The sequence below is a fragment of the Octodon degus genome, unplaced genomic scaffold (assembly GCF_000260255.1).
Source record: "Octodon degus isolate 3935 unplaced genomic scaffold, OctDeg1.0 scaffold00139, whole genome shotgun sequence".
Classification (NCBI taxonomy): domain Eukaryota; kingdom Metazoa; phylum Chordata; class Mammalia; order Rodentia; family Octodontidae; genus Octodon; species Octodon degus.
In genome coordinates, this window is record NW_004524715.1 from 6,718,094 (window position 1) to 6,736,189 (window position 18,096).

Here is an 18,096-nt window from a genome sequence, read left to right on the forward strand (position 1 = left end):
GTACAGAGTCTTCCTACACAGCTCGGACTTGTACTGATTCTCCTGTTTTCAACCTCTCCAGCACTGGGATTACAGGTGTGTGCCCCATGGCCAGTCTCAGTGGCTGGCTCGGACAGCCCAGGGATGAGGCTGGCGTGGCATGTAATTCCAGGCATTGATCCCCAGCCCCCTCCACCTGCCTTAGCAGGTGCTTAGTCTGCTGGGCTATCTCTCCAGCCCCTAGAATGTATACATTCTTAAATTCAAGCTAGAGATAAAAGGTGTAGGTTCAAGTAAATGTTCCCTACACATACACACAGATGCAATTAAAATAACTGAAAATTATTCATTACTTCCTCACACGTTGAAGAAGCACACAGAACAGTATGTAACTATTGATTATCTTCCCATTAAGTCTATGAAGGACCTATGATGTACCAGACACTATTCTAAGCACCAGGAATCAATACAAATAAGATATACATAGATCTGCCTCACAGAGCTTACAGTCTAACAGATTAAATAAAATAAATTCATATCATTACTCAGATGTAGACAAAGCTAGTGTGTATATATATGTAATTAGATATACTATATATATTATTATATATGCTATATATTATACTATATATGCAATATATGCAATATATACTATATATTATATATATGTAAATGATAAACTTCTAAACACTTAGAACAAAGGGAATAAGTGAGATTTTACATAATAAATGGGTCATCCAAATAGCCCAGTGGATTAAAGTGCCTGCAAGCAGGTGCAGGGGCCTGGAGTTCAATTCCCTGGCCTGCTGTGCCAACCCTTGGCCCCACCCCCGGGGCACCCTGACACGGTGATTGAGACTGGGTATGGTGGTGTGCACCTGTAATCCCAGCACTTGGGAGGCTGTAAACAGGAGAATCACTGTGAGTCTGATCTAGTAGTGAGACCCTGAACACTCTGTAGATCCTCCCCTAAAATATTGTCTAAATCAATTCTCAATTTATAATTAATATATTACCATAAGTGAAAATAAAAGTCTCCACAGTGTTGATTAAACTGTTAATAAAACATTTTACTTGGTGGCCTGAGCTTGTCATGTGAGCATCAAGTGATAGAGCAGAAAAGTCACACATCGGAGCTACAGCAGTTTCTCACATTAGGAAAACTGGGTTAGGGAGCAAAATGCTACAAATGTACAATGTAAAAAGGTCAAACCCTCTCTATCATAAAGTATTATGTCTCCAACAATAAAAAGATAATTTTTGAATGTTACTTAAGATTAGCAGAGCAAAAAATCTTTTAAGAAAGCAATACTTACTGTAAGGTCGCATGCCCAATAAATACATCAGGAAACCCCCATCTTTTTTCAAGATCCATCCTTCTGCATACTCGTGATGCTACTCAAACACAATAAAAATTTAAGTAGACAATATGACCAAAATTTTGACTTCTAACTCTTAGCAGTTACTACTGAAATTGCAAAGATGATTTCTAAAGCTCAAATTAACTGTGTATGCTGGGATATACCTATGTATGAGATAATGTCTTAGTTATGAAGTGAATAAACTTATTTCTTCAAACTTTAGGAAGTAAGCCAAACTTATGTAAGCCAAACTAATATGTCTCGTTTATGTTTTGAAATATATGTGTATTTTTTAATGTATTTGGCTGTTGCAGGGTCTCACTATGCAGCTCAGACTTGTAGTGATTCACCTGCTTTCAGCCTCCCCAACACTGGGATTACAGGCATGTGCCTCTATGCCTGGATTCTGTGGCTGGCTCTGCACACCCAAGGGCAGGGCTGGTGTGGCAAGTGATGCTGGGTATCAAATCGTGGTCCCTCCACTTGCATAAGCTTGCCTAAGCAGGCGCTTAGTCCACTGAGCTATCTCACTGACCCCCCCCCCCATGTACTTTAAATGGAAGGCTAGAAACTAAAGTAAAATTCTGTCAATTCTGTACACACATCAGTCTGAGCAAAGTGCTGAGTCAGTGGCCAGGATTAGGCTGTCTACAAAGAACAAGTTAAAAGCATCCACCTTTGTGAATGAATGGAATAATATCCATTGATAAAATACTCTCTCAGTCCTCGCAACATGAACCCACAGTACTAGCTTCCTCTCGAAGCCAGTTAGAAATGCAGACTTTCAGGCCTTATTCCAGAACCTCTATTTCAGCAAAACTTTCCCCAAGTAATTTATGTATATAAGTAGAAGTTTGAGAGGCACTAATCATAATCTCAGAAAAAAAGGTACTAAAGAGCCCATTCCAAATATTTGGCATGAATTTAAACTTCTGCTTTCACAATACTTTTCTGTTTGTTTGTTTGTTTGTTTGTTTGTTTGTTTCAGGTACTGAGGATCGAACTCAGGACCTTGCACTTGCCAGGCAGGCACTTTTCTTAAAGCCACCAAGTTCAAAGCAAGCTTAGCATCAAGTACACAGTGAGTGATCAGAAAAAGTAAAACTAACATAAGCCATTCATCTTTCTCATTCTACTCCTGCAGGTGATCCCTTACTGGCAACCAGCCTGGCTCCATATGCAAGTAAGGCTGGAGGACTGCGGGTTGAGATGGCAAAAGAGCCAGAATACACACACCTCAATTAGCTGTCATTGCATACCTCTCTGCCAACAGTGACACAGTGATGACCCCTAACCTGCCCATGGCTTGCAGATAGGTCTGTTGACCCATACAGGATTTTACATTTTAATTTATTGCCCTCATTAATAAATCTGGAAATTTCACATTAAAAAGTTTGCACATCTAAATTCTCTTCTGAAAGTCTAAAAATCTAGCAACACCACAGTCCAGCATGGTAACATGTTAGAGCCAAAGTTCCACTGTGCCAATTAGAAATGGGCCAGAATCGCCACCAGGCCCTGTAGTCTCCCCAACACTGTTGCAGAGGCTGTTGGTTGTCAGTTCAAAACTTCCACTTGGTCTGCTTCACTCATTCACATTCTCAGCCTGACTCTTTTTTTTTTTTTTTACAGTTTCACTAAGACATTTATTTATTCAAGGAGCAGTTATTAAGCACTGATTTTGAGTATAGACCCTTATTATGCATTTTTTGTATAGTTATTAGGAAATTCACTTGTACTTGCTGGGTCTCAGCCTGACTCTTAATGGATGTTTGAATCTGCAGCTCCTTCAAGAGGCTCCTGAGCCCATTGTGTCCCTGACAGAAAGTCAGAAACATGTGATTTGGAAAAAAGAGCTACTCTTTGTATCAACTTAGTTTGATGAAAGACTTTGTAAGTTAGAGTTGATCCGCTGCATTACACACTTCACCCTGATGTGTACAATGGTATTTTTCTTCACAATCTATTCCAACCCAAACAGGTTTTTTTAGCTAGTTGTTTTCAGACCTGCTCTTCGAATATTTAAACAAGAATTATTAGCATGGGTAGCTACTATAGAACACACTACTATTGAGCTATTTCCCCAGGTTCACCTTAAAACTTCAGGTCATACAATGAAAAGAGAAATCCCCTGAGAAGGTGTCCTTGTCATTTTTTATCATTGAGATACCCCAACCATCTAAAAAATGTTTTCTATTTATGGAATGAATAGTCCTATTCTCTAAAAATTCATATAGTGAAACCTAAATCCTCCATATAAGCATTCTGAATAGTGGGTATTTGAGGAAGTCATGAGAGTGGAATCCCTACATATGAGACAATGAGAGAAATGATAGCTCTATCTGTCTTGTCTCTGTCTCAGTCTGACTGTCTATGTCTGTCTGTCTGTCTCTTTCTCTCTCTCTCTCTCTCTCTCTCTCTCTCTCTCTGTCTCTCTCTGTCTCTCTCTGTCTCTCTCTGTCTCTCTCTGTCTCTCTGTCTCTCTCTCTCTCTCTCTCTTTCTCTCTCTCCCTTCCTCCTTTTCTCCTTCCCTCACCTTGATCTTGAACTTCCAGCTTCTAGAACTATGAGAAATAAATGTTTGCGTACATGTCCCCTAGTCAATGGTATTTTTCTTTTAACAGAACTAATAGTGCCATATAAATGTTTATTGAATGAGTGAATAGATTTTCCTAGACTATAAATGTTAAAAATGCATACACACATGCTGGCCCCACCCCCAGTGTGTGCTGAGATGGTGATTGAGACTCGGCATGGTGGTGCACGCCTGTAATCCCAGTGCTTGGAAGGCTAAAAACAGGAAAATCACTACGAGTTCAATCTATGTAGTGAAACCCTGTAGAACCTGCAGATCCTGTACCAAATACGTTTTTTAAAATGCATATGTAGATTTTGAATGTATTTAATTATCATGTAATACATAAAGATTATTCATTTGCTAAGTTCTACTTGGACTGATCAAAGCAGTCCATTTTTTTTCAGTGATTATGAAAGCCAGAACGAGAAGTACCATAAGGACACATAACACAACTGGTTTATAACAACAAAATTATAAAGAATAAGAAACATAATTAAACCAAATTATAAGACTTAGTCTCATTCAAATTTATATCCCCAAGTTCTGTCTTCTTCAAACATTTCTGTAATCATCATTGACATCACCATCCAACTTTTTTAATGTATTTGGTTGTTACAGGGTCTTACTACACAGCTCGGCCTCATGGTGATCCTCTTGCTTTCAGCCTCCCCAGCACTGGGATTACAGGCACACACCACCACACCCTCACTCTGTGGTGGGCTCAGCGCACCCTGGGAGCAGGGCTGGCATGGCACGTGGTGCTGGGGATCGAACCGTGGTCCCTGTGCTTGCCTAAGCTTGCCTATACAGGTGCTTTAGTCTGCTGAGCTATCTCTCCAGCCCTCACCATCCAATCTTAAAAAGCAGAATTTGTCCAGGTTGCTTATTTACTGAAGTGTATCTAGGGAATATCTCTACAAATGCCTGTAACTATAAGATAGATGCCTCCTTGACTTTAAATACTAATAATAAGCTCCTCCAGGCAAACACAAGTCATGCATTCCATACCATAGCAGGGTGAACACGTGAAAAAATAATGTTTTCAGTTATCTTGAAATCTAAGTCACTGAAGAAAAGATAGTGCTGAGAAACTGAGGTATAAGAAAATGAAGTGATTTTCTTTTAATTGCATGGTTATTTATTTTTAGGGGTACAAAAACATCTCCAGCTCTCTTGCCACCACCCCACATTGGTATTATAATAGTCATTTGTTAATCTTAACATCAAATTAATGAATTTTAACCAGTAACTAGTGACAGAGAAAATATATCTTCGAAGAGCAAAATCTAAATTTTGATTCAATTCTGAACATACATTTATAAAAACAGCAAATGCTGGTCTAAAAAGGTTTGTGAAACCTTAAATACGCATTTCAGCAGGAAACTATTGTCCTATAGCATTCTGAGAACTAAACATGAAAAAAATCAACTTGTGTTAGAATATTTCTGTGAACCTAATGTCTCCCTGAATGGGATAACTTTTTCATGGAGTATGAAATGTGAATGTGCTTTCACTTTCCTGCTAGACTTTAGATTATGTCCCCAAAATGTGGATCACCTGCATCCTTCCTCCCATACACCATAAAAGAGATGGATTAAAGCTACAGCTATTTTGCTCAACTCAACTTCCTGAAGAAAAATTCACACAAGAGCAAGACCAGGTCACTGTCACTATGTCTGCTGGCTATTTGTAAGGAGAAGTTTTCTCTTTTTTTAGGCAGAGTTCTCAATGTGCAGTTCAGACTGGCCTTGAGCTCACTTTGTAGCCCAGGCTGGTCTCAAACTCACAACAATCCTCAGCCTCCCAAGTGCTGGGATTGTAGATGTGTACTACTACACCTGGCAAAGAACAAATTTCTGAACACTCAGCCCCAACAAATTTAAGCATGCCATTCCCTATATATTACAGGTAAAACTAAGAAAAAAGTGTTACAATAACCAGGTATTTCTGTACTAAATTAAATAGTACTAGCCAGTGCCTCTGTGAATTTGGGATTGACCACAAGCTACTACAGCTTATACAGATACATGTTCATTTCATTAGAATATAATGCTCTGTTATTTCTATAAGCCACATTTAGAGCTTACCTGCTCAAAGAATAGATTTCAGCAAAGCCTCTTCTATCACTGAGTTGAAGTTCTGTTTTTAGGTTCCTATTACCACATTACACATTTTCAGTTCTCTGTCTTTGCTTGCTCCAACCAGAAAGGCAGAAGATATGAAGCCAGGAAAAAAACAAAAGGGGAAAAAACAACGAATTTGATTTCTTCCTCCCATCCTCTTCCTCCCTCCCCTCCCTGCTTCATCCACTTCTTGCTCCTCTTCTTCCTTTTCCTCCTTTTCACCTTCCTAATCCTCTTCTTCCTCCTCCATTTCTGGTATTGGACTTTGAACCCAGGCCTTCACACTGAACCACATCCTCAGGCCTTTTTTACACCTTTTTGTTTTAGACTAGTCCTTGCTAACTCACTAAATTCCCCAGGCTAGACCCACACTGGAGCCCTCCTTCCTCAGCCTACCAAAGCACTGGGATTTCAGGTGTGCAGCATCATGCCTAACTACTTGTATATAGATTTTTCTCATCATAAACTAAACATGTCATGGATATTAGAGATAGAGGCCATTAGAAGAAAGAATATTTATTTCCACGAATATGTAAGTATTGAGATCTCCAAGAAAGACATTTTATAAAGGAAGAGACTCAGCCACAAAACAAAACAGCACAACACATGGAAACATGACAGAATTTTAACATAGATAATAATTTTAAATGACGGGTTTTCTTTTGTTTTTCTCCAGGAAAAATCTGTCTCCTCATAACCCCAGGCCAAGCTGACTTGAAAACTTTTAATTCCAAAGCATACTCTTTCAAAAACCTCCATCTAGTGTTTTATGGTTACTTTAGTAGCCTTGTTCATAAAGAATTACCTAATCCATGAATGTCGTTCTGTATTATTAAGCTCAACAGAAAGTTCTATGTGCAATGGTAGGAGGCCATAGGCAATTAACACTGCAAATTGGAAGGTGTAGAATCTTTGCACGACCTTTAAAGGGCAGCCCATTGCCCATTAGTGTGTATGCAATTAGCTAGTGACTAGCTCACAGCAGCAAACTTCATAAAAACATGAAAATATTTAGTAAAATAAACTTTGCATTCATCAAAAGCTACTCTGGACCCTCCAGGCTTGCCATAGGTAGGTAGGTTTGCACAGTGCAAGAAGATGCAGGGGCAAAGCAGAGCCAGGCATGTGCACATCTGTAATCCCAGCACTCTGGAGGCTGAGGCAGGAGGATCACTGTGAGTTCAAGACCAGCCCAGACTACAAAATGAGCTCAAAGCCGCCTGAACTCTGTAGCAAGACTCTGTCTCAAAAAGTCTCTCTCTCTCTCTCTCTCTCTCTCTCTCTCTCTCTCACACACACACACACACACACACACACACACAAAAGAAAAAAAAACAGCTAAGCAGGCTTACTTCTCTAGAGAGTCCTGTCCATGTTGTCAAAGTACTAAACTCAGCCCCTTACCATAATTGCTAGAATGCAGCCTTATCACATTATTGAATCTGACTGTAAAGCATTTGTAAATTCTACTGTATAACAGAAGACATATGGCTGGGGAGATAGCCCAGCAGGCTAAGCACCTGCCTGGCAAGCGAAAGGACCTGGGTGTGGTCTCCGTTACCACATGCTATGCTGGCCCCGGAACCTTGGGCACACCAAATCGGCCTCAGGAACCAGACATGGTGATTTGTGCCTGTACTCCCAGCACTGAGAAGGCTGAGACAGGAGGATCACTACAACTCCGAGTTACGCAGTAAGACCCTGTACTGAATACATAAATAAATAAATAAATAAATAAATGATTAAAAATATTTTTAAAAAAGAATCAATATGAATATAAATTTAATTGAAATGCTACATTTGTACAGTAGCAATACTACTATTGCTAGAGGAAAGGAGAATGTACCTTTACTACGTGGCCATTCAGGGGAAATTTTAAAATAATTACAGCCACTGTGGAATAATTTAGGAGGCTGGAGGAACTGATGAAAAGAGTTTAATTTAACATAAGCAAATAAATTGATCCATCAGTTATGTCCTACTTTCTATGGGCCCCTGTGGATAAAACAGAATATTCTTTTTTAGGGATTATATATTCAGTTTTCATTTCATATCCAAGCAGAAGTCTTCTTTCCCAGTGACGATAATGATCAGTTGCAGAAGTGAGCCGATTTACGTCGATTCCAGTTATTAGCTCACTTATCTACTATCCAAGAAGAAATCTAGCACAGGCATGTGGCACACACATTGGAAGGAGGTGGGCTTTGGAAACCTTACATAATCTGGGGGTGTAACATCAAATATTTCAGGGAAATTTGTAGATGGCAAACTGCAATAGTAGGCTTCAATGTAAAGCATGGCTTGTGTTTTGACTGGGGAGGGATATATTTAATAAAGGCAACATATAAATATATTGAATGTTTAAAATGTGTTGGAATTCCCAGCTGTGGTGTCAATATACACATTCCAAAATGTCTCTACATTGAGCATAAAATGGATTTTATTTTGCATTTGTTGCCTAGCAAATAAAGTTATATTTGGAAGAAAAATATACCGTATGTAACTGTAGCTCAAACAATAAAACTCAATTATAAACAACCTTGTTAAATTATGGGTACAACTATGCTACAAGTTAAGTGATATAAAATACTGAAAAACTATATGTCTAAAAATGTGGACTTTTTATAGTTTTTCTTGCCCATTCAAAAAAAATCATTATTTTACATGAGTGTCATTAAAACTTTTGTGTGTATCTCTGTGTGTGTCTATATGTGTGTGTCTATGTCTGTGTGCATATATAGAGAGATTTTATAGATTTAAATATTACTTATTTCACATTGTAATAGTCTAAAATTTCTGCAAAAGTTAAAAATTAGTTTTATTTCATTTATAGGAACACTGAATCTCTGCACTGAATGAATAGAGTCAGATTTTCTGGAATTTACGGAGTCAGTCAATGGCCAATGACAACAAAAAACCAGAAACTAACTTCTTGGTCTTCCTGGCTATCATTCATATCAAACTGTGCTCCAAAGCAAAGGTAAAGCCGTTCTTTAAAATGACTCATGGCAACTCATTGTAAAATGACTCTTTTTGTTTCAATGGAACAATTAAATAGTTCTATGTTTTCCAAGTAGTTCAAAATGATCGAAGATTTTCAAACAAAACAGCAAATTCACTATGTTATACATCATGACAAAAACCAATGATTCAAAAGCAAGACATGGCATGAAGGGCTGTGCACGTGCGTGGGCAGATACGAAGTTGATTATGGCTTGGCCTTCGGATCTAGCAGCAATCTGTATTAGTGCATTTCTTCTCATTGTTTCGATGGAGCCCTACTAATAATAGATTGATGAATTGCATTTGTAAATGTCAGGCATAGGTCGAAGGGGACTACATGGGATGCTTATTTCATTTCAATTTATGACTTTTCACCAAGAAAACAAAATTGCACTGCACCGTAAAGTTCCTTATTTTTTCCTTGAATTTTCAATGAGCAAAACAGCTGCAGAATAATGTGACTTAATGAGGCATCCCTAATAAAATATTAGAGAATTAAAAGCAGGGGCACTGAACTGTTTGCACTCTGGTTGTTTCATCTCTTCAAGTATATTGGAAAGAACTGATGACACTTTGGAATATTCCTTGTTTGAGACATGCATTAGAAAGCTCATCAGTAACTGTTCAGTGGTGTGCAGTTACAGCTGAACTTGGGCACAATCTGACAGCGCTGTTTTTTAGGGGCCATGATAAGAAGTGCCCTGAAAATGCTGGAGGGACCCACCTCACCCTTTCTCTACAGGGTAGCCATAGCATGCAATTAATGCTCAATCAACCTGAAAAGGTCCTTCGTACATTTCAATACGAAAATATATTTGAAGATGATCATCCAAGCACTTTGTGAACCATCTTGGATTCATGACTATTCGAATTTTCTGATAGGGCATAAAATAATCCTTCTAAAATTTTCTATCATCCCCCAAGTTTCATCGTTTTATAAATTTTTAAAAAGGAAAAGTGGCCATGTCTAAAAACAGGTTTCCTTTTTACAGTCATGTCATCACATTTTATAGCTTGGTGGTTAGTAAATACTATAATGCAGTCTCGAAGCAATATATTTCCATTCTGACACAGGTCTATGAGCAAGCTAAAGGATCTTCATTCTTCAGTTTGTCATTGTTAAAACAGTATTTTTCCCAATTCAGAATCACAGATCTAAAAACCTTAGATCCCCCTCTAGCATAACTTGTAGAATTACATAGGTGTTTGCTGTAATGTCAAGGTGTTTAGGTTCTTCTTTAAGAGATATATATGTTGGCATTATGTGTAAATATGAGTTCAAGCTACTGTATTTCAAAAAATATAAGAGACTCAAGACTTTTATCTCAAAATAATACTTCCTTTAAATAAAACACACTAAAACTGCATTTGTATTTGCCTCTTAAATGACTCCCAGTATCTAGGTATTCAGTTGGCAGAAAGATAGTTCTCAAAGTCTTATTATATCTAAGTCATATCTATTAATATGACTCACTTGTTTTCATTGAAAATTAGGAAAATGAAAATAAATTCAGCTGCAGTGAGGTTATTGATGTCCTTTGAGTGGTTAGTAATGTGGTTTTTAAAAAAAAAAAAATTAGGGTTCTAAAAAGGTTAAAATCCAACAGACTTGGGATGAGATCCAGAATAAAGTAGGAAAAGAGACAATTAAATTAAACATGCCGGATGTTCTATTTAAAAATATGTACTAATAAAAAATTTAAAAGGAAAAAATTATGGATGTAAGGTGTCAGTTCCAAAATGGTAATTGATTCACCCATCTGAAAGAACATGTGCACACAGAGAAGCTGGAGTGAATACAAGTAATTCTAATGCTCTGGACTTTCTTAAGTCCTAGATGTATTTTTAATTTCCTTTACTGTTTTATCACTTTGATTGGAAATCTTAAATTAATTCCTCTTTTGTCTTAGCTTACATTGCCTAACTGAGCAGTTTTAAACTGTCAATTGATAACACCTGAGTGCAGACTTCTAAAACAATCTAGTTGGGAAGACAGGAACCAGATAATTACCACCTAGTCAATAGTCATTGAAATTAATTCTGTCCTGAGAGGAGGACCCTCATAACTGAGTGCTTTGGGGATAGTTTCCGGAGAAGACTGCAGGGGCCTGGACGGTTCTAGTGGGTTTTTTATCCCACAAACAACTTTATAAAATTCAAGAGAGGATTTCACACTCACAAAAAAAGGGGGGGGTGTTTTTTCTCTTATTGCCACCAGCCAAACACCCAGCACAAGGTGAGCAGGAGCGGGCCACTCTAGTCACTACCCCTTAGATTGCCGACCTTTCAGGCAATTGTTTAGCTCTCGGTGAGGAAGTGGAATACAGAACAGGCTAGCACTGCACCCTGGCTACCCCAAGGGCTCTTCCAGAATCCGGGTTCAACCTTCTCAGGCGGAAACTGGAGAGCTCAAACTGCAGCTGTAGGCGAAATGGGGCGACGACTCTTCAACTTTCCCTTTCAAAAGCAGTTTCTGGAAATACCTCGTTCCCCGGTGATAAGTGAAGATCAGTAGCCTAAAGAAAACACCTCGTGGTAGACACCTAGCCTTTTAGAATAGAAGCAAGCCTTTTAGAATAGATTAGCAAGATCTGTCAAACATCTAATCAGAAAAAAATGAAAAATAGTTTCCCCGAAGCTGTTTTCCTTTTTTCTGAACGCTGTTCATCAAAGGATCCCTTTTAGTAGCCTTTACAAAAGCCCTATTCATGAATAAAGACTCTGTCCCTAAATCTAAATAACCCTTTAAATAGATGAGGCTCCGGAACTTATAGCGTGATTCTTTATGAAAATTCAGTAGTTTGAGGTGGAGGAATCAATAGCCTCTCTGAAACGCCCACCCTCTGCAGACAGGCCCGAGAATTAACTAATCAGAAGTGGACAGAAAGTAGGGATTTATGACAGGCGACCTGACACATTCCCTTGATCGTTGATTGTCCCTTGAACACGACCCCTCAACTCCGAAGTAGGAGTTCAAAATGGTTACCGGCCAGGATTGGTCTGGGTGACGGATCGATCGAATTAAAACCCTCTTCAGTCCTCCACACGCTCGCGTCCCTCCGCCGAGAAATGGGGCAGAGAAGAGAGGGTACCGCTCCGCAGCCTCCCTGGGCACTCGGGTCCCTCTCGGCGTCGCTCCGTTCCGCCCTAGCCAGGCCGGTTGCGAGAGCCTCTGCCCCGATCTCTCGCCTCCCTCCGGCCACCACCAACCACCCGCACAGTCCCGAGCCCGCGAGAAAGAAAGAGGGACGCGTGCCTGGGGGGCTTCCGAGCCCGCGGTCCCCAGAGCCCGGCGTCCGGAGGCGCGGTCGCACCTGCCTACCTGCAGCCGGGATTCCCGGAGGCGGCAACACCTAGCGAGGTCCCTGCAGCTTCCTCGGGCCGGCGCCAGCCCTATCGCTCTCGCATCGCTTCCAGGATGCCAATCCGCCGTCACCATCCAGGGGCATAGGGACGCGGAGCCGGGCGGTGTGTGCTCGTGGCGGGCTGAGTGTGGCCCTGACCGTGCGTGTGTGCGCGCGCGCGAGTGTGTTTCCAGCTCCGATGGCAACGAGGGTTCAGGAATCTCTTCTCATGCAAACTGGAGTCTCCCCGAAGCCAGCGCAAGGTGGAGCGCGGCGCCCGATCGCGCCCCTCTTCTCCACCGCACAATGTCAAAGTGATCACAGGATCCGCTCAGGCAGGAGCGAGGGAGCGCGGGTCCCGCAGCCCCGGCAGCGCTCGCTCCGGCCGCCTGCGTCCTCGCGGGCTGCGCTCCGCTCCCGACTGCGGAGATCCAGGCGGGCTCGCTGCAATTACCGCGCTTATTCCATCTCTGATTTGTTTGCTTTTAACCCCGAGCGAAGACTTTCCTCTCGCCCGGCGTCGCCGCTCACACGCGCGCGCGCTCGCACATCCCGCTCCCCGCCCGCCCCCTGCTCTCCCGGGAGAGGTGACGGCTCCGACGCTCCACCTCGGGGTCGCGGCCTCGGCTCTCCAGGTCACGCACCGCCCGGGCTCCCCGGCGCTGATCGCTGAGGGTCTCGGAGGCGGAGTAGTTGCTCGGGTTGCTCGGGGCGGAAAGAGGGAAGACTCGGGGCTCGGCCGGTGTCCCCCACAAGACTCCCGCGCTCCTGGCTCGGCGCCCCTCGTCCGCAGTCCGTGCACGGGTCCCGCCGCCTCCCTCTCGGAGTCACTTAGCAGCAACTCGGGGCGCGCCGCAGCACCTCCGCCCCGCCTCCGAGGGCCGCCCCCCAGGCATCCTGCACGCGAGGGAAGGGACCCCTCTGCTGTCCCAGTCACCGCCGAGCAGAGGAGAGTTCCGGCCGAAAACGAGCGAGCTAGCAGGTGTTGCCTGTGTCGCCAGTGTCCCTTCTATAAAGGGGGTGGGGTGGAAGAGAGGGGGGCTCCGGGAAATAAATCCAGATCACCAGAGTGAAAAAGAAGTAAACCAAACGCAGTCAAAACCTGTCCAGGCGTCACCACCCCCAAGGCGATGTATTGTCAAAATACACTAGGGGTGGTCTCTAGAAAGTCGCCTGAAAGGGCAGCCCCCCCTGTTCCACTCTGGAATCCCGGTCCACCCCGGCTAGCCGTGCAGACAGCACGAAGCTACTGTCCCCTGAGCGGAGAGAAAGCTGGGAGCTGATAGGTGCTGCCACTCCAGGCTGAGTTAAGCAGCAAAATGGGACGGCAGGGCCGGGCGGCGGGGCCTCCCCTCCTCTTCTCAACTGCTAGTTCTGCTGCTCAGAGCAAACTGCGGTCCTGCAAAAGCAAGACAGTAAGAAGGTGAGGGGGAACGTGGTGATAGTTGTAAATGCTGGACTATGTCTCCCTCTAGAGGAAAATCCCGATTCAAACTAAGACTCCTCTTTCTTCGTAGGAAAAAAAAAAGTGTCTGGTTTCAGGAACTGTGTTTTCTACAAACTGCAGCTTCTAATGGATGTAGAGGGAGGATTTGCACTGCAGCCCTATGTAAGCAGATTCTTTGTTAAAGAGACTTAGTGGTGTTTACAGAAATTGCATGTAAGCCCTACCCTTCTAAGGTCAATTAAGACTCAGGACATATGAGAACTTGTACTGTAACGTCATGTACCTCGGTAGTGTCCCAAATTTTCTGATCAAGAAGATAATGGGGCCAAAGAGGAAAGTGATCGATGACGTAGAGTGTGCCTAAGGAGAGTCACATGGGGAGAAGACACTCTCTCAGGCTTTCACAGAGAGCACATAGGCCAAGCATTGGCCATGACTCATCCACATGGCTGACACTGACAAAGGTTCTACAATCTGAGGTACAGGATCTCAAGATAAATCCTGAGGGCATTTCACTGACCTTGTCAGACCAAAAAGCTACAACTCTTGTTGCACAGGTCCTGCTTTACCTTGGTCTTAACCATCCAGTAGAAAAGTATGAAGATGAAATATAGGAAGTAAAGCCATGTTGTTATGTTGAGCTGTGGGGGACTCAGGTCAATAATTTCTGACATTGCCAGTTAAACAGAAGACACAATGATATTATGGGCTTCTGTACTCTTTTAGAATATTTTGCTGAGTTTACACACCTATAATATTCAACAACGGAACTTAAAAAAATTGGGGTATAACTATGAATGTCCATTTTGTATCTGTGTATTCAAAGTGGTTGGGATAGATATATAGTTGCATTCTCTTAATGAATAGAATGATTTTTTCTAATGGCGTTTGTAAGTAGGATCACAAGTCTGCATCTTGTACAGCAATTAACAACTGAGAAGAATGTATGCAGTGTATTATTTGTTGAAACTGTACTTTTGATTTGATTTGAAACTGTCTCATTGCTATATGTTTATCAATAAAACTTTGAAAAGAAAAAAAAAAGAAATTGCATGTAAGATCATGTCCTTACAGGTTGAGGCAGATTGACCATTTAAACAGTGGGCATATGAACTCAAAGGGTCTTGGGCTTACTTTGACCCTACTTGGTGATTAGAATATTATGCAAAATGAAGAGCTCTGAAACGAAGGAGCATGCTAACCTAGGGAATACTAGAAGGCCTTTATACCATGGGATTTTTTTCAAAGCCAATATTCACACTCCTTTTCATCTATTGTAATTGTCAAGATGGCTAAATTCCTGCCAGCGTTAAAGTTTTCTGCATGAATGGCTCTGGAACTGTTAACAAACTAAATATCACATGCTTGCTTCACTAGCTATCATATCCAGTTACTGTATTTACGAAGAAATATGGAATCTATGTTTCACTAATATACTTGGTAATTAACCCTACCCTCCATCTAAAAGATGTCAAATAATTAAATTAGGTTGGGGAGTTGCAAATTTTGTGAGGTTTGCTGTTCACTGCAGTTCTCATCTTAGTATATTTTGTAAACTCACTATTTGAACTAAGAGTGTATTTCCAACATGTTTCTGTATATTTAAACCTATAAAAGAGGTATTAAAAGAATAACTACCTTTCTATCCATTCTGAACTTTGGACACTTTATGTGTTAACTTGATCATTTAACTTAGCATAGGGGCCAGAGAGATGGCTCAGTAGAATATTCGCTCTCCTGGCAAGCATAAGGACCTGAGTTCAATCCCCAGTTCTGGGGGGAAAAAACAAAAACATAACATAACTTAGTATAGGGATATATGAAGTTTTTTTTAAATAAACTGCGAGGGGGCTGGGGAGACGGCTCAGTGGAATAAGTGCTTCCTGGCAAGTGCAAGGGCATGAGTTCAAACCCTGGTTTCACCAAAAAAATAATAAATAAATAAATAAATAAATAAACTGAGAGTTTTGGAAGGAATTTAAAATAAGTAGCCCAGACTAAGTAATGTAGGGTTTACTGTTTTGGGGGTTTTTGTTTTGTTTCGTTTTGCGGAACCCGGGATTGAACTCAGGCCCTTGCACTTGTCAGGCAAGCACTTATTCTACTGAGCCATCTCCCCGGCCCCAACAATAGTTGTTATATTGCATATTGTTGTCTTCAAATTAGTTGTTCAGATTATCAGACATAAGCCTGTAAGATTGGCTAAGAAAAATTGTGAAAAATTTAAAAAGAGACAAAAAATTAAACACTAATTTCTCTCTTCAATAGACCAGCAGAAATAAGCAATACAATTATCCAAGCTATCCTGTGTATATACATATATATTTCTTTTCCCCTTCCTTCTTTCTTTCTTTTCACCTTTCCTTCATCTAACTTGTTCCTTCCATTTGAACAGTTTATTTCTTTTTTACAATATCCATTTTATCTTTCAGATTCAGTAAATTTACTCTTTACTAAGGAGACAATACACTAATAGAAGTTTTATATTTATCTCAAATCCTCACAATACCCACACAATAGAATGAATGATATAGCACATTTTACAGAAGTGAAAAATAGAGGCTTATTTCCTTGTCATTAAAGATGGAGACGGGATTCAAATCACACCTACTGAATCCAAAGCCAGTTTGGGATTTTGGTATTATTATTTTCTTTTCCTCCTTCCTCACTAACCCCAATTCCAACCACTAATATGTGTTATTCCTATATTATACAAAGAGAAAATCATTCGGTCTCCATTCAGAAAAGCCATTAGGGAAAAACTAATGAAAACCATAGAAAGACATTAGTCAAAGAAAAGGGGCAGGTGATAAGAAAGAATAAGCAGCTCTAACTCCCTCAGGACTCAACAGCTAGTCCAGCATTAGTATATGAATCAATGAGTGAGGCATTCTGACTTCTACTCTGTGAATGAATACTACGAGCCATTTTCCCCTACTTGTCTCCTCTTGGTTTATTTTTTCAGTGTTAGCAATCTTTTTTTTTAAATAGTCATACTCCCAGCACAGCGGGTGGTACCACAGATCAAACTCAGGTCTATGAGCTTGCCAGGCAGGCGCTTAAGCTATCTTCCCAGTTCTAAAATGCATTTTTTTCTAAGATGCATTTTTAAAAGCCATTTATGGAATGTTTTCCTGAAATTGGTGAAAACAAAACAGCAAAGAACTCATTTCATGTACTGCAAAGTGACATAAATATCTCATGAATTTTTAGCATCCATACAATCAATACTCTATAAATATTTTGCAGTCAATAACCAAGAGACAAAACAGGCTGAGCAAGCAGACAGACAGATGCTACCAAGATAAGAAAACAGTATTTCTCTATAAAGTTCTGTGAAAAAGCACTAAAACAAGAGACATGCCCCATACATAGTAGACAAATTAATAAGCCAACTCAAAACTTAATGGCTGAGAGGACCACACTCTGCGCAGTTGTTGTGGTTGGGCTGAGGCTCAGCTGACCAGTTCTTCTGACTCAGCTGGGCTCCCTCGTGTCTGTAGTCAACCAGCTATGTACTGCCTCACTCATCTGATAATTGGCTTACATAAATTAGAGTGTAGGAAATATGCAACCTTTTTTGTCCAGTTGGGACAAAAGCCTTTTATCCCCCAGCAAATTAGTCCAGCTGTGTCACATGGTAGCAGCTGCACTGCCGAGAGTAACACTACAGGGACCCTCAGTGACCAAGGATTTTCCCAGTGTCTGCTGGCATTGTTTGCTGCAGCCAGTTGGCTATGCAGCTCATGAGGCATCCCAGATTAAAAAGAGGGGAAAACCTCTCTGTCTCTTGATGGACAGAGCTGCAAAAACACATTAGAGAACTCAATACAGGGGAAGGAAGAAGTTGTTTACATTTTTGCAATATAACACAACAGTTGTCCTTTTTAATACAAGGAGTACTAAAAATACTCCTTGACTCCTCCCCAGCACTAGAATCACAGGCATTTGCCATCACGCCCGGTTTCCGCAGCTAGCACAGCACCCCCAGGGTTCCAGGGTTGGCACGGCATGTGGTACCAGAGATTGAACTCAGGTCCTTGAGCTTGCCAGTCATAGCGAGACCCTGTACCAAAAACAAAAGATTAAACCATAGCTGCATAACAGCGTTCACCAATACAATAGAACATGTCTCCATAATTCTTCATCTCTCTAGAAAGCACGATTTTTCAGGACTCAAAAATATTTCTCACAGGGCTGGTGAGATGGCTCAGTGGCCTAAAGCACCTACTTGGAACAAGCTTAGCAAAGCACAGGGACC

The 18,096-nt window shown here is 41.2% G+C and overlaps 1 protein-coding gene across 1 annotated transcript in view; it reads right to left on the bottom strand.

Annotated features, from left to right (window-relative positions):
• The window catches only part of Fam19a2 (family with sequence similarity 19 member A2, C-C motif chemokine like), a 564,584-nt gene extending 551,276 nt beyond the window's left edge, over positions 1-13,308 (bottom strand). Inside the window, exon 1 of the mRNA XM_023701721.1 lies at positions 12,367-13,308. The gene's annotated coding sequence lies outside the window, so the exon portion shown is untranslated. The remainder of the gene's footprint in view (positions 1-12,366) is intronic.
• Positions 13,309-18,096: the final 4,788 nt, after the last annotated feature.